The sequence below is a fragment of the Macrotis lagotis genome, chromosome 3 (assembly GCF_037893015.1).
Source record: "Macrotis lagotis isolate mMagLag1 chromosome 3, bilby.v1.9.chrom.fasta, whole genome shotgun sequence".
Classification (NCBI taxonomy): domain Eukaryota; kingdom Metazoa; phylum Chordata; class Mammalia; order Peramelemorphia; family Peramelidae; genus Macrotis; species Macrotis lagotis.
The window spans coordinates 20,845,325-20,867,372 of NC_133660.1; positions in this window are offsets into that span (position 1 = coordinate 20,845,325).

Genomic DNA, 22,048 nt, shown 5'->3' on the forward strand with positions numbered 1-22,048 from the left:
AACAAAAAGCATGATTTGACTGAGAAGATAAACAATTCTGCTGCTAGCTCTCTTGCCATCATCTCCCCTCCCCCCATTATTTTTCTCTAATTGACTTTGGATTGAGCCAGCCCCAAATTGTGCATGTTGATTTTTGTCAAGAATATGCAAATGTGCATGTGACATGTGACACCCTTGCACGGGTGATGGCTTATCACTGGAGTGGTTCTGGTGTTGAGAATGCAGCACCTTCCAATATAAGCTCCCAGCTAGCTGCCAGGTCCTTTGCAAATAGATCATGAATTCTTCTTGTCACCTGCATCTGGTTTCTTCCATTCTCATACCCTGGTACAAGGCAGACCCTCTGATGGGGCTCAGTTTTGCAAGTACTCCTGGGTTATCAACTGAAGAATGGCTGTAGGTATTAACATTCTGAATAAATGTTCATTTCAGGGAGACAAATGGGATCACAAACATCCACGTGCCTTGTTATTAACCTTTTCGGGCTGATTCAAGCTCACAGATCCACTCCACATTTAAAGGGAGCCCTATTTAGAGTAGGGCCACAGTAGGGAAAAAATAATGACTTGTTACGGCCTTCAGAGTATTGTGGAGAAAATTTCAACCTAAGCCAGCAAGGATCCCAGGAGAAGGGTCTACTTTTAAATGTCAGGAGAATTGTGTGATGAGATTTTATTTGGAGGTGAATTTACTTTATATACTCACTCAAACTAATAAACCTACAGAGCAACACAGGGTCTGAGACAGAAATAAAAGAAAATGTGAAGCTTTGGCCAGATATTTTGGGTAGGAAAAGAAGGATGAGAACAGCTACTCAGAAGAGCAGCTTAGGTAGCAACTAACCATGTCTTCTAGAGGTTTTGCCAAAGGAGATGGCAGACAGCAGGGCCTTGAAATCACTTATAGCCTAAATTGCTGGAATCTTCTCTTTTTTGCTTTCTACTTCCCACTTTCCTTTTGCTCAATAGCCTCTCTGTTGGTTTGCCCATCATAAGGATTTCTTGGATCTACAGAATCAGCTGCACTGAGGTCATTGGATCTTGAAGTGATGAAAGACTTTGATAAGGAAAAAAGTTAACCCTAAAGTAACCACCCCAAACTTTTCAGTGATGCCTTGGCAGGATCTGGAAAAATGTTCTGCCCATTCCCATGAGGGATTTGCTAATACTACCTTAGACCTTAATAGAGCTGTATTGAGGCCCTAGATCATTATGATCATATTGATGCTTTTGCCCTGGATATGCCAGCCATTAAACCCAGGTCAAAGTTCATTTGATTCTTCTTGCAAAGATGACACCCAAATTGCCAAACTGCCTAGAATATTAGGAACATAAGATATCAGTATCCTTACCTGAAGTGGCCTATCAGGCCCATGGCTCATTAATGTCTTCTGTTCCCAGGATCAAAGATAATTTCTCTTGAAAAAGGCAAGGTGATTGATCCTGCTGCAAGCATAGAGACCACTCCCAGGGACACCAGGGTGTCCCTTTGATGCTCAATTACTGTTTTATACTTTCTTTTCTCCTATAACAAGCTCAGTGTACCAACCATCTGCAAGGGGAAATTGAAAGAACCAGCATCCCTGGCTTGCATGGACCTACCCCATATTCTGTGTCAATGCAATTTGCATGGGACCTCAATAAAACTTGCTCCTTGCGAGTTTACTGTAACTGTACCAATCCCATCGGGGATTAACCAATCAATAAAAACACTTATTACACACCTACTGTGTGCAGGGCATACAGTGAAACACATGGGTATGCAATGGAATGTGGTATATGCAAAACCTCCTTTCAGTTAGACCCCCATTTTGTGTCCCTTGCTCCTGCTCCGAGATGTGATTTGTTAAAAAGCATTGCCATGTGCTTTCTCAATGCAATGGCCAGCTTTGCCAGGGATGTCTGTGAATGTGTTCCCCATCAATGTAATGGCATCTCTTTCTTGTCTCCCTATGTATGCGGAGCATGTCCAAGAGGGTCTGCTAAGGGATATAATTTCTCCTTGTGGCCTGTGGTCAAGAGGTAACCAAAACAAAATCTAGTTTTGCCCCTGGGTACTGGTGGGGTTCCACCAACCACATGGATTTCCCTTGTGCAAAGACCTTTGGGATGCTATAACAAAATGCAGACAAACTACAATGGCCACATATCACAATGCCTAGTCTATATTCTTTTGTAAATACATACTGTACATTACTGAGATGTTTCCTTAAATCATTCACTATCCTCCTGAGTTAAAGTCTGTTTGTACTCTCTCAATTTCTTGTCACACTGTAAATAATCCTGATCTTTAATATTTATATTCAATCATCTAACACCTAGAGAGAGTCATTTCCCTATGATTTCTGAGATGAATGTCAAAAAATGTTTCATTGTTTTATCTTTTCTTTTAAATTGTAATGTATCCTTTTATTTCCATATATATATATATATATTTTTCTTTTTTAAAAAGAGTAATTTATTGTTCAGGAGAAAGAATGTATCTGTAACGGAAAGTGTTTGAAGAATGCACATTTGGCCCAGAGGTACTGATAAACTAAAGAAGTGATTATCCCAAACACCAGGCCATCAGGAATTGTTGATTTATTTCATTGTTCATGAATCAGCTTCTGTAATAAAGTGACACTCATTGCAGATATGGGTTTGGGATTTAGACACTACACCATGCTAGAAGACTAGCACCTTGGACAGCCTCATCTGATTCTCACACTTAGGTTAATCTGGAAATCCTCATTAATGTTATATAGTATCATTTCCCCTGTTCTCTATCATGTTCTTTCATTGCCTACCACCCATCTTACATTACTCATAGTCCCCCAACTTTGTTTAGTGATTAGAATTGTAGAACCTCCTTAAAGAGGGAGTCTGCCATTACTGAATTACACACACACACACACACACACACACACACACACACACACACACACACACGTACAGAGACAAGAGACAGAAAGAGAGATCATTGGATTTAGCTACTGAGCTCCAAGGCTTCTTATCTGGACTCTGATGCTTATCTATTTGACATTGGGTAAATACTTCCCTCCCCTACCCCGGGGGGGGGGGGGGGGCTCAAGTTCTTCCCTATAAATTAGGGACTTGACCTAAATGATCTTTAAGACTTTCTATCTTAAAACCTATGGAAAATTGTGGTTAGCAATTTCAGAAGATGACCCCACTGTTCCTAATAGTTTAAAGAACAGGCAGATGCACATCCTGAGGAGCCAGTATCCGATTCAAGGAAACTCAAATGGTGATCCAGGCTACTGAATCATGCATGCCAAAGAAAAATGCAATTATTAGGGGAAAATGACCCAAATGACTATAAATTATGGTCCCTTCAAATTGACTTTCCTCTAAAAGAGGCTGATTCAGAGAACTGGAAGTCATGTGGTGTAGGGGAAGAGTACTAGGCCAGCTGCCTGATTGCCTGGCTTGAATCCCTAGCTGTGTCACTTGGAAATGGGTAATGTTAAACTATCACAAGTTTGGGGAGATAGAAAAAGCTCAATCCATGCCTAACCTGGGTTAGGGTCAGAGAACCCATATTGGAGTCATATCAACTTGACTAGGGCTTACTATGTTCAAGACATTGTATTAGTGCATCTTAACTGCTTAGGAGAGAGTAGATAGGTAGTAAGGGCTAGCCATGTAGCCAAAATCAAAAATTGAAATTTGAGGGAGGTCACTCAAGTAATTAACTGTCTGCAAGGGCAAGAAAGTTTTGAATGGAAAATTTTTCTAATACTAAAAAAAGTTCATTTCCTCATCTGTAATATGGAATAATGGTAACAGTTATCTCACTGTGAGGATTAAATGAGACAATATCAAGGATTTTGCAAACCTTAAAAGACTCTGAGTACTAAGGAGGAGGAGGAGGGTTGATGATGGTGAAACCAAGACCCAGATAAGAAATCTAACTTGCCCATGGTCATAGAGGTAGTAATTAGAGCATGATTGTGATTACCATGGTTTTCTCACTAGTCTATTGTGTGTGTGTGTGTGTGTGTGTGTGTGTGTGTGTGTGTGTGTATGTGTGTGTATGTGTGTGTGTATATATATATATATATCTATATATATATATATATATATATATGTATCTCAACCACCCTTAAAAACATCACTTGGAAGGGATGCCTGGTTGAACTTTCTCCCAACAACCCCAATGTATGAATATTGATAAGAATTACTAGTGAGCCCACCAATATTTTTAGAGTTTTAATGTAACTGCACAAACCTGAGTGTGCCTGGGCTCTAAAGGGGAGATTTGGAAGAGAGTTTCTTGTCTCCCTTTGTCTCTCTCTTGCCAACCTATTTCATGTCTATGTTGTCTTTTAGTATTTTATTTTAAGGGATAACAGTGGGTGAGTAGAAACCCCAAGAGAAATGAAGCATTACCATGATGGACTTCAATATCAGACTGCCCACAGATGCAATGACATCCAATGAGGTGGGAAACACCACCAGTTATGGATTCACTTTGGGCCCCTAAGTGCTTTTACCTGGATGGCTGATCTCTGGTATCAGTGATCTTTGGTCTTTCTTAGATTTTGTCTTTCTTAGATAGGAAGAGCTGGGGCAAAGTTTACAAAATTTGTGTGTACTTTATCCCAGGTAGACAGGAACATATCTAGCTTCCCATTGACCTTTAGTCCTTAGAGTTTAGATAGAAACTCATTGAATTCTAAGTATGTCTCCATGTTTATACTCTTCAGACTTTGTAGAGAGGCCTGAACTGAGTAGTTGTGGAGATATAGCATATATATATATATATATATATATATATATATATATATATATATATATATATATTAGCATATAACCTATTCTTGTCCTGATAGAGCTAAAAGATAAGTAGGGACATAAGATCCCCAAGAGAGAACTACCACACGTAGCATATTAGGTTTTATGAAGGCTAAAACAACACAGATGAAGTCTGAAAGGTCAAGATGATTGTCGCTCTCTGGAAGATAAAGGATGGCACCTGAGGGAGGGTGATGTTTGAGCTCTGATGAATAGGCAGTTAGGTGGTGCAGTAAAGTTCCAGACTTGTAGTCAGAAAGACTCATCTTTCCAAGTTCAAATTTGGTCTCAGCAAGCTATGTGATCTTGGGGAAGTCATTTAACCCTCTGCTTCAGTTTTCTCATCTTTAAAATTTCCTAAGAAGGAAATGGCAAACTACTCCAGTATCTTTGCCATGAAAACTCCACATTAGGATGCAAAAAGTTAGACCCAATTGAAAAGTGACTGAACAACAATCTGAAAACCCAAGTTGAGATTGGTCTAACTGGGGGACATATATTCACAAGGCTGTCATCTTCTATCCTTCAGTGCTTCTCAATTCTAGTGGTCCTCATTAATTTAAATAGCTCATCTAATTCATTCCCAAGAGATACAATTGACAGGACATAGAAGGGGTTTGGAGAAGTCTAGGAAAGATGGGAGTCTGCCATTCCTGGTCTTTGTAAAAGCAGCACATATATGCAAGACATAATTTTTTTCTTTTTAAATATTTTACTTATCTTGAGTTTTACAATTTTTCCCCTAATCTTACTTCCCTCCCCTCAACCCCCACAGAAGGCAATTTACCAGGCAAGACATGATTTATCTTGCATTTTAATGTTTGCAAAACAGTTTACATATATTGTTTCATTTGATTTTCACAGTAACTGTGGGAGCTAGGTTCCCTTATTATCTGCATTTTACAGATGAGGAAATTAATGCTTTTTCAATGACTTGACTAATGCAGTAAGTGTCTGAAGTAGAATTAAAACTCAAATCTTCCTAACACAAAGTTCAACTTTACCCACTGCACTGCCTAGCTTCTAAGACCCCTATCCTTTCCTAGGTAAGAATATGAAGCAGTTGGTTTATGTTAACTCACTGGCTCTTATGAATCTCAGACTGATGACCCTATAAATGTTACTGAGAGAAAGTGTATTTTCATCAGCACTGCTCCCATTTCTTGGATACTTTTCTTACAAACAACCATTTGAGACTAGGCTGTGAATCTAATACTCTCATGAGAAGCAAATTGCCTTGCCTTGCCTTGCTTAAGTGTTACAGATAATTTTTCAAATTCAGGTGACTCCTGTATGTATTCCCAGCTCTCTTCCCATCCATGCTATTGATGGGAAAGAAATAACCACTCCTCTCCCAATGTCCACAGTGATTCCTGAATTCATGTGGTATCCCAAGGGTCTTCTGACTTGCTCAAAATGGTTAGGCATTTATTATAGAAATTTGGGCAGAATGGAGACCCTGTATGGGGGAGGGATCTCCATAGATTCAAGAATACTAATGGTATATGAAATGACATGACACTTTGATCTCTTCATGGATGCCCATTTCCTCTTAGTACAGTCATTAGAGACCTGCAGATTCAGGAGAAACAATGGAAAAATGACTCCATTTCCTAACCTAGTTACAGTGGTCATGACAACTAGACTTGGTAGGGAGGAACTAAAGAGGCAAGAAGGCCCTTCCTAGTGCCATCTCTGAAGGGGTTAATGCAGAGAGATTCCAGAAGATGGCAGACCCTTCTTTCCAGGTCTGTGATTGCTTCATTCTCAAGAATAATAGAAATACCCAATAGCTTAGATCAGTTTCTTAATCTTTTTTTCTGTGCTGAAATGTTTGTATTGCTCTGAACTGTGCTTTAATAATTGAAGGGATGCTAAATTTCAGTTAGTTAAGAAAAATAAACATGTGAATTTTTTTTCCTCATCCAAGTCCATGCTCCACTCCTCCTGAGAAATCTCTTAGAGATACTTTATGGTTCTTTGAATCCTAATTTAAAAACCTTTATCTGAAGGCAGAATGAACTTCAAATCTTGTTTATCATTTTCCAATTTATTAAGCTGGCAGAAATCAAAGGCAAAACCCAAAGAAACTTTTCTTCTTGTGTATCTTGTATATAGCTTGTTTGTACATCTTTGTTTGGTTGTAGTTTTCCACCTATAGATTGTGAGCTCCTTGAGAGCAGAAACTTTCTCCCCCCCCTTAAATAGTATTTTTAATTACATATAAAGACAATTTTTAACATTATTTTTTATATAAAATTTTGAGTTCCAAATTTTTTCCCTTCTTTTCTTCCCTCTCCTTAAGACAGTAAGCAATTTGATATAGGTTATATATGTGCAATAATGTAAAACATATTTCCATATTAGTCATATTGTGAAAGAAGAAACAGAATAAAAGAAAAAAACCCTGAAAAATAAAGAAAGTGAAAATGCTATGCTTTGATCTCTATTCAGACTCCATTAGTTCTTTCTCTGGATGTGGATAGCATTTTTCATGAGTCTTTTGGAATTGTCTTAGATTATTACTTTTCTGGGAAGAGCTAAGTTCATCATTGTTGATCATCACACAATGTTCCTGAAACTATGTACAATGTTCTCCTAATTCTACTCACTTTATTTCGTATCAGTTAATGGAAAACTTTCTAGGTTTTTCTGAAATCTGTTTGCTTATCATTACTTATAGCATAACAGTACTCCATTACATTCCTATGCCTCACTTTGTTCATCATTCCCCAAATGATGGGCATCCCCTCAATTTTCAATTCTTTGCCACCACAAAAAGAGCTGCTAGAGATATTTTTGTACATAAAGTCTGTTCCCCCTTTCTAATGATTCTGTTGGATGAAAGGTTATTTATAGTTTGATCGACCTTTGGAAATGAAGGTACTTTGGTCTCTTTTTGAGCTACTTCATAAATGCTCCTTGGTTGTTAATCTAATCCATCATATCACAATCTGTTTTAAAGAATCTTTCTCTAATATCTTAAAGTTTTGAATAAAAGTCTTGACAGGATTTCTTTTAATTTCTAAAAAAATTATTATTGTTATTATTGTATGATAGTTTCCCCATTTTGTAGAAAAGAAGGCAAATCCCAGAGAAGTGATGACCTACCTAACATCATATAGTTAACAAGTAGGAGAGATTGGCATAGAGAGTCAACTTGGCCAAATGGCAAAGATCTTTCCAATGTATCTGGGCAAGTAGAGCATCTTGATTTACTGGATCCTCAGTAATGATTCTATTCTTCTCAGTCCATCAATTTTAATATAATCATTTCTCTCTACAAAATTGGACAATGACTAAAAAATCAATGAGAATAATTATGCCAGGTACTGGAAATACAGTGGGGGAAAAAAGAAATAGAACCTGCCATCATCCTCATATATTTTAACAAAAACACAACATAGATCTATATAAGATTTTCAAAATAAATATTAATCAGTTTTGGGAAAGAGGAAACTCACGCTTGAGAGCGTGAAGATAGTTTCATGAAGAAATGGCACTTGGGCTGAAACTTCAATGATATTTGGGATTCTGGTATGAGCAGGAGTAGATTGATAAATATTTAACATCTGTTTTTTTGGAAGTAAATGTATATGTACAATATACTTTTTAAATAATTCTAAATTATTAATGGTTTCTCCTTTACTTTTTTAATACTACATAATCAACAAGACAATAAATCAGACCCAAATTTGTAGAGTTTGCTGATTTCTGTTATTATTCACACTGAAAACTGAACAACTGACTCTCTTAAAAGCCAGCTTGAACTGACTCCAGGTTATTATCCTTGTTCAGGAATATGGAAAGATAATTCTCAATAAAGTACAAAGTTAAATCTTCAGCAGAGGGATAGGAGGTCTGAGAAGAGAAGAGAAAATTTGAGAAAAAAATCTCTTGGAGAGGACATTAGAATAGAGAATCAATTAGAATAAATAAAAGGAAGTCCAGTTTAAATTAGGTAAGCTAAATTTTCCAAAGAACCAAAGACTCCATTTTTCAAAGGTATTTTGAATCCTTAGTGAAATAATTACCATGATTAATTTTTAGTTTCACATATGAAGTTAGATTCAATAAGCTCTTACCTGATAGCAAAATTACTATGATTTAGTGTTCCTTTCCTCTTTCTTCTGCCTCTCTGATTCTCTCTGATTGCAGCCTTAGGTCATCTGTCTTGTTCTATCGGCTTCTCTCTGCTAATAATCTCCTTCTCCTTGTAGCTGTCCAGTCTTGTCCATCTCTCTTCCCCATTGCAATCATTCTGTATAGAGATTTTGTAAGTTGGATGTAATCTATCCCTATCAGCATCTTTCCCTTATCTGCAGATTCAGTCTGTCTTCCAAACTTTATCTGCCATGTTAACAAGACAGGGGAAAAAAATGGAACAGAAAAGGTTTTCCTGATCTTAGGTTTGAGACTAGAGTATTGGGTTTTCAAATTTAGGTTTTGGGAGGTTCGCCTCTAAAAGCCTGACCTTTCAATTCAATATAATTTGCTGACATTTCCACTTCTTTGTATACACCTGGTCTCATTTGAGTCTTATAATAGCCTTTTGTGTTAAGTAGAGTAGACAAGTGCTGCATTTTTCCTTTAAGAATATTGAAGTTTGGGGTGGCTGGGTGATGCAGTGGGGCAGCTGGGTTGCACAGTGAATAGAGCATTGGCCCTAGAGTCAGGAGTACCTGACTGAGTTCAAATCCAGCCTCAGACACTTAATAATTACCTAGTTGTATGGCCTTGGGCAAGCCACTTCACCCCATTGCCCTGCAAAAGCTAAGAAAAAAAGAATATTGAAGTTTGGGGCAGCTAGGTAGTGCAGTGGATAGAGCACTGACACTGGAGTCAGGAGGACCTGAATTCAAATCCAGCATCAGACACTGAATAATTACATGGCTGCCTTGCAACACTCCCCCCCCAATACTGAAGCCCAAAAGGATTATGAGTCTATAGATATTTATAGACACCAACTCGATGCAAAGCACCAAGCATACAAAGAAAGAGCTATTTGACTTGATCAGGGTCACACAGCCAGTTAGTAGTGTGCCAAGATCCCAACCCAGTATGTCTTATGCTTTGTCCAAGAATGCCTCCATTACACATCTACCAGAGGGATGCAATGGCTACAAGGCTATAAATTCTAGGCATGACTGAGAAAAATCTGATGCTTTTCCCCATGTAATAGTCATGAGTAGGGTAGTAGATGTGAGTATTGAACCACCATCACTGACTTGAAATATTGTGAGGAATAGAAGAAATCCTAGAAGAGAGATTATGTGCAGATGTTAGAATGTCTTTTTTTAAGGAAAGTGGATGGAATATGGAAATAAAGATCAGAGGACTGTTTGTCAGGGACAGGATTCCTGGTCAGATATACTTTGGACTATATTCCCCAAGATTTCCCTTCTTTCTTTGAGATCCTTTGGTTCTATAAAAAATAAAATTTAATTCAACACATATTAATTAACCCCCCCCCCACTCTTGGTAAATCCTTGTGCTGGGAGTTGGATAAAAATGCAGCTCTATAAAAATGACTTACTATCTCATAATAAATTAAAGATGACTCACGTTGGACAAGTTTCTCAACCAGGAGTTCTTAACCTTTTTTGTATCATGGACTTATTTAGTAGTGCAGTGAAACAGAGATCTCTTCTCAGACTATAAACATACATTTATATGTTCTTAATTATATTTGTGTATATATTTATTTAATGCTTAATTAATTTTATTTTTTAGAGTTCATTGAAAATAGAGGTGTCATTTCTTACCTCCTTAAAGGTCATAGACATTTTGAAATCTATTCATGGACACTTGGGGGGTGAAGGGTGGCTATGGATCATAGATTAATAATTCTTAGTTTAAATACATTTTTAGAACCCTCTATACCTTTGAAGTGTTCATTAATCCCTATGTTTTTAGTTACACTCTTATTTTTTCTCAACCTGGATTTTTTAGACTACATGGAGAGGCAGCATAGTGAAGAAGAATGCCAGCTGAATTTGGAGTATAATTTTCACTCCTTTCCACCTTGTTCCTGATGTTTAGTAAGGAGGTCTCTATGAATGAGTGGCATCTTCTGTAAGCCTTTATTTACTTCTCAGTATAATAGTCTGATGGTGAGCTGCAGTGTGTCTTTCATAGACTTTCTATGAAGACCAATGAGTGCATGGATACATTGGCAAATCTTAAAATGTCATAGAAAAATCAGTTACACTCCTTTCAGACTCCTTTTTCTTTAAGACTAGGACAATGAGGCTCACAGGATTATACTGTTCATCAATTCAAATTTGAAAAGTAAGATTAAAAATATTGATCAGCATACTAATAATATTCTGCATTCTCCTCTCTTGTCAAGGTTCCCAGGGAGTCAGTGGTTTATATATGAGGTGCATGAAGCACCTGAGTGAAACTTGATTCCAAGACTCATCTGTGACTAGATACATCCTACAATAGAATGTCAACTCCCTGAGGAAAGTGGTCTCCTCTTTCTATCCTTGTAACCCTATCACCCACCATAGGGTTCCAGACAGAAGACTTGCATAATAAATGCATGCTGAATTCAGTTGAATTGAATCTGGAGTATAGATTCAGATTTTCTAGGTTGTCTTATTTCAAAGAGGGTTGAACTGTGATGAATAGCACGAGAGAAGCATCAGCTACATTTCCAATTGTAAGATTTTTTGGCTAGGCAAGAACGTCAGATTTCTGCCAAATTATCCATTTACAAAATGAAGCTCTTTTTTAGCCCAGTGATTATGCCAAGTCATCCAAGGCTGGCCCAGTTATTTGCTTAGCTGGACATCCCAAAACTGCAGCCAGGTAGTTGTTTAAGTTTTACTGGATAAGATGTAAGAAAGGCTAAGATTGCAAAATCTATCTCTAGTTGAAGAGATTGTGGATAGCCTGCTGACCCACCTCGAAAGCAATGATAAAAATCTGACTGCATTGGCTTGTCACTGTCACCCTGTTATGCATGGCATTATGACATTGCTAGTAAAATCGAGATATTGTCCCTGCTTCCCCTGGGATGAAGAATGCTTCATATAGTCTGGAGACAAAAGAATGGCATAAACCATATATCATTCTCAACAAGATTTTATGCAACTCCTGTCTCAGCCATTGGAAGTTCTCAATGCAATGATCTATGATTCATTTTTTTTTGTTTTTGCAAGGCAAGGGGGTTAAGTGACTTGCCCATGGTCATACTGCTAGGTAATGAAATGTCTGAGGTCATATTTGAATTCAGATCCTACTGACTCCAGGGTCCATGCTCTATCCGCTGTGCCACCTATCTGGCCCCTCATAGTTCATTTTTGGCATGCTAAAATGACTTCTGCATTTTAGAAAAGCTATGACTCAGTTTTCTGGAGTTATTGGTAAAATATAGGGTCATTGGATTTATATATGGATGAGATATTAGGGATCTTTGGTCCAAGAGCCCCTAACATTTCAAGTAGGAAGATCTTGATGAAAGCAAAAAAATGGATTTCTGAGGGGCATTAGCTATATAATTAGCATCTCTTGATTGAAAAAAAAACTCTAAGTTTTACCAGCAATGTCCAAGGCTACTGGAATCCTGTTCACCTCACTGTTTTCTCTCCCTTCCTCCAATGGAGAAAAACAGCAGAAATCACAACATGAAAGCAAAAGCTCAATTCATTTCACACTAGCTCCTTTAGATTTTAAAGTCATTGTGACTTCTCAACTCCATCTTCTCCCTGCTCTGTTTTCCTCTCTGGTCTGGAGCTAAGGATTATCCTCTTCTTCTACTACTGGAAACACAGGAGAGTTTCCATTTCCTTTCTGTTTCTGAACTAGAAGTAATCTCCATCTGTAGGAAATTGATGCCTGGCAGGCAATCTCTAGTTTTACAGATTCTGAAGGTCATTAGATGATACAGCTCTTTTCTACCATCTCATTGCTTTATTTCATTAGATTCCTTCCATCATCAAGTCTGAATAGGAAAGTGCAGTTGTGTTTGTTTATCCTCTGACTCCACTCCCTCAGGCAAAATCAGCTAGAAATAAAAAAAGAATCTGTACTGGGATATACAGGAAATGTGATGAGGTAAGATGACTAAGGAAGCCCCCTAATGGAATCTGGATAAATGTAGTGATACAAGATCCTTTGTTATTACAGACTTATTACTCACCAACCAACATAAATAATCTTATAAACATATGCAATATAGAGTGAATGTTTTTTTAAAAAAACGCTTTTAAGGCTTTACTCAAGACCAGTGATGGTCTAACTCTCACTCTAGGTCATACTGCACCATCAGTTGACTCTTGAGGACCAAGGTAGAGGCCACAACTCAAGCTTCCTGGGATGACATCCAACATCAATGTGTAATGAAACATGGACTTTGTCCAGAAGGAGCTTTTTCCAGGGAGAAGGCTGAAGGAGACCTTGATTCAATTCTTTTTTTTTTGGATGGATGCTGAGTTGCCTCAGGCTAATAACAGCATTTGCTTCTGAAGAATTTCATATTTGCATAAGTTCTATTTATGATTTTCAATATAATCAGCACTTGATAAATGATTGTAAAGATCCAGTTAGTATGGTGGATAGAGCACTGAGATTGGAGTCAGGAAGATCTTAGTTCAAATCCAGCCTAAGGCATTTAATTACTTATAGCTTTTGTTTCCTGATCTGGAAAATTGGAATATTAGGACCTATCTTCCATGCTGTTGAGAGGTTAAAATGAGTTAATGTTCAGAATTTGCTTTGCAAACCTTAAAGTGCCATATAAATAATAGTCATTGCTACTGATATGATTATTATCACATGGTCTTCAAAGAAATGGGGGCAGTCATTCTTCACTTCCAAAGTGGGGAATGTGAGACATAGTCACATATCAGAGTACAATGTGGCAACCCCAGGGAGGCAAAGCCAGAAGCCATCCTATTGAGTTTTGCTCGGTCTAGTCAGTTCAATGAATGAACAGAATGCCAGGTGACCTGTGAAGGCCTAGGAAGGCATGTGAAGTGCATCCTAGAATGTGAGGTGGTACCACGTCCAATCCCATCCTATCTATCTATCTATCTATCTATCTATCTATCTATTTATTTATTTTTAGGTTTTTGCAAGGCAAATGGGGTTAAGTGTCTTGCCCAAGGCCACACAGCTAGGTAATTATTAAGTGTCTGAGACCGGATTTGAACCCAGGTACTCCTGACTCCAAGGCCGGTGCTTTATCCACTATGCCATCTAGCTGCCCCAATCCCATCTTATTAAACAAGATCTTGGGACACAGTGGTAGTAGCTGCAAAAGAGTCGAACAGGTGGCAGAGAGAAGGACCAAAGTTATAACCCTTTCCTGTTTCCAAAGCACTTTTTATTTACATCAAAATTGTAAGGTAGGTGGTATGAATATTATTGGTTTCAATTTACAGACAAGGAAATCAAGTCTTAGAGAGATAAAGGGATTTGCCTGGAGTCGCCCAAATTGAAGGCCAAGGTTGGATTCTTAACTCTCACACTGACTCCAAACACAGAAAACTCCAGTTCAATGTTTATTCAACCAGATGGAATGGAGAGAGGGTGGACCTTGGAGAAGCAAAGACCTTACTTGTAACCCTGCTTCTGATGCTCACTGGGTAACACTTATGGGCATATGACTTCACTTCTTCATGATTCAGTTTCTTCTTTTGTAAAATGATCATGGTGAAAACATGAGCACAGTGGTACAAAATCACAAGGGTTATCTTGAGACACAAGAGAAATAATGATGGCAAAGTGCTTTACATACTGATATAATATAAATGATGGTTATTTTATACCAGCTGTCTCTACCTACTTAACATAAAAAACAATAACAGCTACCATTTATTTACCATTTTAAGGTTTTCCAAGGGCTTTACAAATATTTTGGACTTTCATTCTAAGACTGCCCTCTGATTTATCAATATTGTATTTATTTTGTTCACACCTTCCAATATTCTCACCAATTAGACTGTGAGTTCCTTGAGAGCAAGAACTGGTTGTTTTCTTTTTAACAAATAATTATTTTTAGTCTTTGTGTTTCCAATTCTTACCAGAGCACCTGGCCCTTAGTAGGTGATTAATAAATTCTTGTTGAATTAACTAAGTGAGTCTAAGGTAAAATATAGAAATGTATTATTGGGTTTGAGGGGTCTGATTTATGTCAGGAGGGAGGAAGGTAGAGAGTGTGACAATGCCCCTCAAGGAGAAAGTATTGGAAGGAAGATTTTCTTTTGCTAGTAGTAGGTGGTCCAGGAAGATGGAGAGCCTAAGGTATTTCATAAGGAAGAATATAAACAGTAGAGGGAAATTAGAAAATTGCCTGGAGGCTCCGAGCAGGTAGTAAGCAGGCCAGGTAGACGAGAGAGAGGAAGGCCATTGCAAGGGTTATGAAAGGTCAAAAAAAACAAAGTTCTCCACTCCATATTTTTCTTAATTCCAGATCCAAGTATAGTGTGAGGGCCTCTAAGATACCATACCATTCTGTTTTCATGCCATTAATCTATAAAAGATGATAAAAACAGGAGAATTGTTGCATGAATCTTGCTTGACAGGAAAATGAGCACTGACTTGTTAATAAAGTAATCACTGCTATAACCTTATGATTGTATTTCCTGTTCTTGGTTTTGCTGTATAGGAATTCACCCCCAAGGTTCAGGCTGAATGAGAGCAAAATGATGACAAGTCTAGGAGATATCCCTCCGGTGGATTGTTTTGTGTTATGCTCCATTTGTTGAGATTATAAATTCACCCAATAAACCTGTTTGTTAGTCCTAGATTTTCAGTCCTGTAATTCATTATTCTCCACTGTAGTGGAAAATGAACTATCTCTTCCTATTGGGTATTTAATGGACAATCAATTAGGCTAAATGATGGGCATAAACTGTGTTTTCTAACATTACTAATTTGGGGATTTATCTTTCCAGTCTCACACATGATTTACTCTAATACAATCTTATTATTTATTTTGAAAGGCAATGTGGTGAAAAAGACAGAGGGCTCACTTTGGAGCTGGGAAGACTTGGGTTCAGATTCCCTTAGTCACATATCAGCTGTAAAATCATAGGCAATTCACTTAATCTCTCAACTCTTAGGCAATTTGCAGAGTGAGTGAATACCAGTGGCAGAGGAAACTTTATTATGCAATATTCCCTTCAAAAACAAACTCACAGAGGGGCAGCTAGGTGGCACAGTGGATAGAGCACTGGCCCTGGAGTCAGGAGGATCTGAGTTCAAATCCGGCCTCAGACACATAATAATTACCTAGCTGTGTGACCTTGGGCAAGTCACTTAACCCTATTGCCTTACCAAAACAACAACAAAACAAACTCACAAAACAACAGTATTATCTAGCACAGCACCTTGAACAGTGTCTTACATACAGCTAGAACTCAGCAAAGAAATCATGAGATCTCAGAGTGAAGATGAAAGTGAGATGTTACCTATATACAAAAGATTAATTTTTCGATTTATCCATTGAAGAAATCCATGTGCTGTCCCTGCCACAGGCTGAATACAAAAAAGAAGGAATCCTTGCAAATCCCCATCATGTCACTTTTAGAGGGAGACTTTAGGCAACTCAGGAAACAGGACTCCCTTATTTCTGTGCAAGTTTATTTGGAGACAACCTCTTTAATTCTGGATCCTTCATAAAGACTGTTGGATCATATGACAGGAGTTAAGAGTTTCTTTTTCTTTTTCTTTTCTTTTTTATGTTTTTTCAAGGCAAATGGGGTTAAATGGCTTGCCCAAGGCCACACAGCTAGGTAATTATTAAGTGTCTGAGGCCAGATTTGAACCCAGGCATTCCTGACTCCAGGGGCATTGCTTTATCCACTGCGCCACCAAGCCGACCTGAGTTAAGAGTTTCAAGATCAGACTTCCAGTCTTGGTTCTAAAATCAATACCTGTGGGATCTTGAACAACTGTTATCCTTACTTTAGTCTATTTTCTCAATAGCAAAATGAAATATCTGAGTTGTAAAACATTCAGAGGCTACTTGGACAAACCTGTATCTGAACATCTATCCCCTATGAAACCCGAGTAATTCAGTGTTCCTCCACTGGAGATCTGAAAGAAAGGTTTAAGTAACTATTTACCAAGAATGACTTTTCCTAGATTCCTCTTTAAAATTCAATTTTAAAGATTAAAGGTTAATTAAAAATTAAAAATTTAAGTTTAAATTTAAAAGTCTAGTCTCCATCTTAGAGCACTGTATTGTGCAATGGCAAAAGTGCTGGATTTTGCATTAGAATATTTGAATTGTCTCTACTGTTGAATGACTGTTATTCTTTCTCCCCAATGGAAATTTTTGCCAATCTACTTTCTCAATATATCTTGCCTCTGGCTCCTTCACTCCACTCAGCCATCAACTTCATTCAAGCCCTCACCTTTTAGACTATAAAACTAATCTCCTATATGAACTCTATGTTTCCTGTTTATTGTTTGTCTATCTTTCACAATACTATAAAAGGAATCTACCTAAAAGCAATTTCTGATGGTCATTGTCCTTTAGAAGGAGGTTCAGTGGTTTCCAACATATAAAATACAAATTCAAGCATAGCATTTCAAAGCTCTCACACTCTTACTCTGGTCTACATTTTCTTTAAACTTTTAAAAAATGTTATCTTATTTTTTCCCAATTACATAGAAAGATAATTTTAATAACCATTTTAAAAAGTTGCATTCCAAATCTCCTTCATTTCCACATCTCCTGAGATAGTAAGCAAGTTGGTATAGATTGAGCCTACATTGTCTTACAAATTTTGCACTCTTTTTCAATCTCTGAGTTCAACCCAATTGGTCAATTTGCTGTTTTCCAGAGATTGAGTTATATGCAAGAATAGGAAGAAAGTCAATATACCCAATCTTGAATAGTGGGAAGGATGATTAAGAAGTTTAGCAATACAGGAAAGGCAGAATTAACCAGACTGTAAAGAGTTTTAAAAGTCAAATGGAGGGGTGGCTAGGTGGCGCAGTGGATAAAGCACTGGCCCTGGAGTCAGGAGTACCTGAGTTCAAATCCGGCCTCAGACACTTAATAATTACCTAGCTGTGTGGCCTTGAGCAAGCCACTTAACCCCATTGCCTTTCAAAAAAAACTAAAAAAAAGTCAAATGGAGCATTTCCACTTGTAATGTGGAGCCAAAGGATTTTTATTGATCATTGACAGACTTACACTTACAGAGATTATTTTGGTAACTGCATGGAGAATGGATGGGAGTGGGGACACCAACTTTCAGAAGGTCACAATAGTCCAGGCATGAGATAATGTGGGCATGTACTCAGGGAGTGGTTTTGTATATGAAGAGGAAGGAACATATGCAAGAGATTTTGAGAAGGTAGGAATGCTCAAACTTGCTGATAGATAGGCTATGTGGGGTGTGGGCATGACAGGTGGAGAATGACACTGAGGTTCTGAGCTTGAGTGAGTGGGCGAAGGCAGGTGCCCTCAATGGCATTTGGAAATTTGAGAAGAGAGGATGGTTTGGTTTCTGTATTGAATTCTGTTTTGAAAATTGAAAAATACTACTGCTACTACTACTATTACTACTGTACTATTACTACTACCACTGTTGCTACTATTTACTTACTGCTTACCAGTACTACTACTACTATTATTGCTGCTGCTACTACTGCTGCTGCTGCTGCTGCTGTTACTACTAATACTACCACTACTACTACTACTACCACCACAACTACTACTTCTACTACTACCACCACTGCTACTACCATTGCTACTGCTGCTACTACTACTACTACTACTACTACTAACACTACTAACACTACTACTACCACCACCACTACTACTACTACTGCATCTATTACTATTATTATTTCTCCTGTTTCTGCTACTTCTACTATTGTTGCCTTCAATATTGCTACTATTGCAATTAACAACAACTTACATATATATTCATATATATATATATATAAATCTTTAGTATTCATAAAGTGCTCTACACATGTTATATGATTCTTATAACAACCTTGTGAGAAAGGTGATATTATTATCACTATTTCATAGATAAGAAAGCTGACACTCAGAGAAGTTTTGACTTATCCAGGGTCTCACAATTAAAAAAGCATATCTGAGGCAAGATTTGAACCCAAGTCTTCTCAACTACAAGATTTACCCATTGTGTCGTATAATTACCCTTAGTAGTAAAGCTGAGAAATCTATGCATCATTCATTTCAAGATATACAAAAAAAATTGATGATGAGAGACTGAAGATAAGGAGAGAGACTGAAGATTATAAATAGACATAGATATGATAATTGAATCTGCAGAGATGATCCATGTCAAAGGGAAATATATTAAGAATTATAGTAAAAGGCTTTCCAGGAACTGTGAGATATGTCTTTTTCAGATATACTCTCTATGACTGAAACCATTCTTCCACAAACTTTATACTAAATGTACTAGAAAAAGAGTATCACAAAATTTTTTGTGTAAATAAATTTATAATTCTAAAAATTAAAGTAACAACTGTAATTACTAGGTCACCACTATATTTTTCCCTCCTTTCCTCCTGACTCTTACTTTGTCTAAACACTGCCTTAATCCTACTTTCAAGAGACTTTTACTTTCATACAGCATGATAGGGAGGGACTTAGCTATAGGGTCTATCTATTCCTTAAGTATCCAAGAAATTAGATCATTATCTGGATCTGGTCTCAAATATTTAGTACATACCTGCAACCAATGGTGGACATTTATAAACAGTATCAATTCATAAAAGAAGGAGAAGTGGAGTTTAAAAAATATTTTTAGACAATGTGACATGAGGATCAATTAAACCAGATCACCTGTGAAGCATTACAGTCATAGAAAATAAAACTTCACTACCAACATTTTGAACTATCATTCTTATAGGTGAAAGTTGCTAACTATTTAAAGACCCAGTTATAAACACACAAATTAGACAGGATTAATTTAAGAAAAACATCTTAATTGATTCCTTTGATGAGGTAAATATTGTTCTAATGCTTATATGAGGGAAGGATAAATCAAACAAAGAGGATTATAGACTAATGATATATATTCAGAAGAGGTGATAGAACTATTTTTTGTTTTGTTTTTTGGGGGTTTTTTTAGATTTTTTCAAGGCAAATGGGGTTAAGTGGCTTGCCCAAGGCCACACAGTTAGGTAATTATTAAGTGTCTGAGGTCGGATTTGAACCCAGGTACTCCTGACTCCAAGGCCGGTGCACCACCTAGCCACCCTGATAGAACTATTTTTAAAAATGTATTTGTCTGTTCTTTCTATGGATCACAAACCACCCATGTTTGACCATCCAATGAAAGATGACAACTGCTTCTTATCCATGTCCAAACCTTTAAATCTGACCAAAAATGTATCTCAAATACACTGGAACTTTTCCTTGTTCCTTCTGAAATCAGAGGATCCAGAGGAACATCAAGGCATGTCATTTCTTGTCACTTACCCTTATCATGTGGCAAGCCCATCTTCTCCTATTGTAAATGGTGGTGTAAGTAATAGGTGTCATGATATAGAAAAGTTTACAGTAGAAAGAAGCATTTTTCACTCCTCTGGTTCTTTAACCCTTAGGAATTAGGGAGGGCAAATCTTTTGAGATCACACCCTCTTTTTCCTGTTGGGTAGTTCCATTGGTCTATCTTCTTCACAGGAATGAGCATTGAGACACCAGAGGAAGGTTGTTGTCCCTTGAGGAACTTGCAGAAAGTCCAATATCAGTTCTAAAAGCAACAATCACAGCAATGTTTGTCCCAAGAGGACTTCAGACTGACATCGGCAAGGATGGCAGCAACACATGGTGGAAATAAATTTTATTCCAGGTGCTGCGGGATTGTTTCCAATGGCATCTGTATTCTTTTGGAAACAATGTTCTCTCTCTCTCTCTCTCTCTCTCTCTCTCTCTCTCTCTCTCTGTGTGTGTGTGTGTGTGTGTGTGTGTGTGTGTAAGGGACAGTCAGGGAAGATAAAAGGAAGATGGTACTTACAGGAATTTCTTCTAGGAAACAATAAAAGCCTTTACTCAGGCCTATAACATATAGACATTTTCTATATGTTTTTAAAAATATTTTTAATATTTCCTAATTTTTCATCTTTAAGTGATGACTGATTATTAATGACCTTTGATCCATTTCTATTGTGCACAGGAGGAAAGGAATGAATGCCAATGACTGATATTAGACAGAGAAATTAAAATATTTTAATACATCATAGATATACATTTCTGACAAGAACTCTAAAGTTTGCCTAGAGGGGGGAATGAACTGACTCTGAAAGAATCTTATGGTTTGGATTTTATTAATAATGCTTTTAAGATTCTCAATAGTCAGCATGAATTATGGCAGTCCATCATTTAATTTACCCATAAAGACAAAATTCAAAGCAGGAAGAGTGTAATATTGCAGAGATATCAGTCTTAAACTTGCTGAAGTTTTTAATGCAAGAAGGATCATAGGCTTCATTTGGTTCCATTTGCACATTTGGGGCATTCTCCAGTTCTATTTGCACCCTCAAACACACCCATCAGTTTATGAAGGCAGAAACCGGCATCAGATTATTGTCATTTAAGGCATGCAGCCAGGACTACCACTCAACCCTCCTGCAATACCAGCCCCATTAAATGGGGAAATTTAAAGGACTGTCAAAGGGCCCAGACAACAGACTTATGGAAATGGTGAGGAAACCTGAATCAAAGGAGTTAATGTTCCTGAAACTGGATCCTTACTATCCTTTCTAGACAAGATAAGCCTGGGAAGTGGTTCAGTGGTAAGAGCACTGAACTTGGAGACAGGAATATATGAGTCCAAATCCTTCTCCAGATACTTTTTAGTTGTATGTTTCTAGTCAAGTCATTTAAATGATTTCAGCTCCAGTTTTCCCATTTGTAATATAGGGATAATAAAAGCAGCTCCTTTGAATGGTTATTATGAGGATCAGATGAGATAATAAATGCATGTAAAGAGCTTTCTAAATCTTATTAATGTTGGTTCTTATATGAGAATTAGAGTTGAGTGTCTTCTATCAAAGGAGGTGGTAGATTCATTGGATGTCTACATCCTGTGATATAGAACTCCTAGAGAATGAGCACATGGCTTTCCCACACTATCCCATTTGCTTCCTAATGAATTATATAAAGGAGAGACAGAGAGATCTGGATCTTTCATAGAAATCTCATACAATTGAGGCACATCATTTTCAAACCCTGAAGCTCTTGAGGATCTCCTTTTCCCTCTTGAAATATACTAAACCACTGACATGCACCAATATTA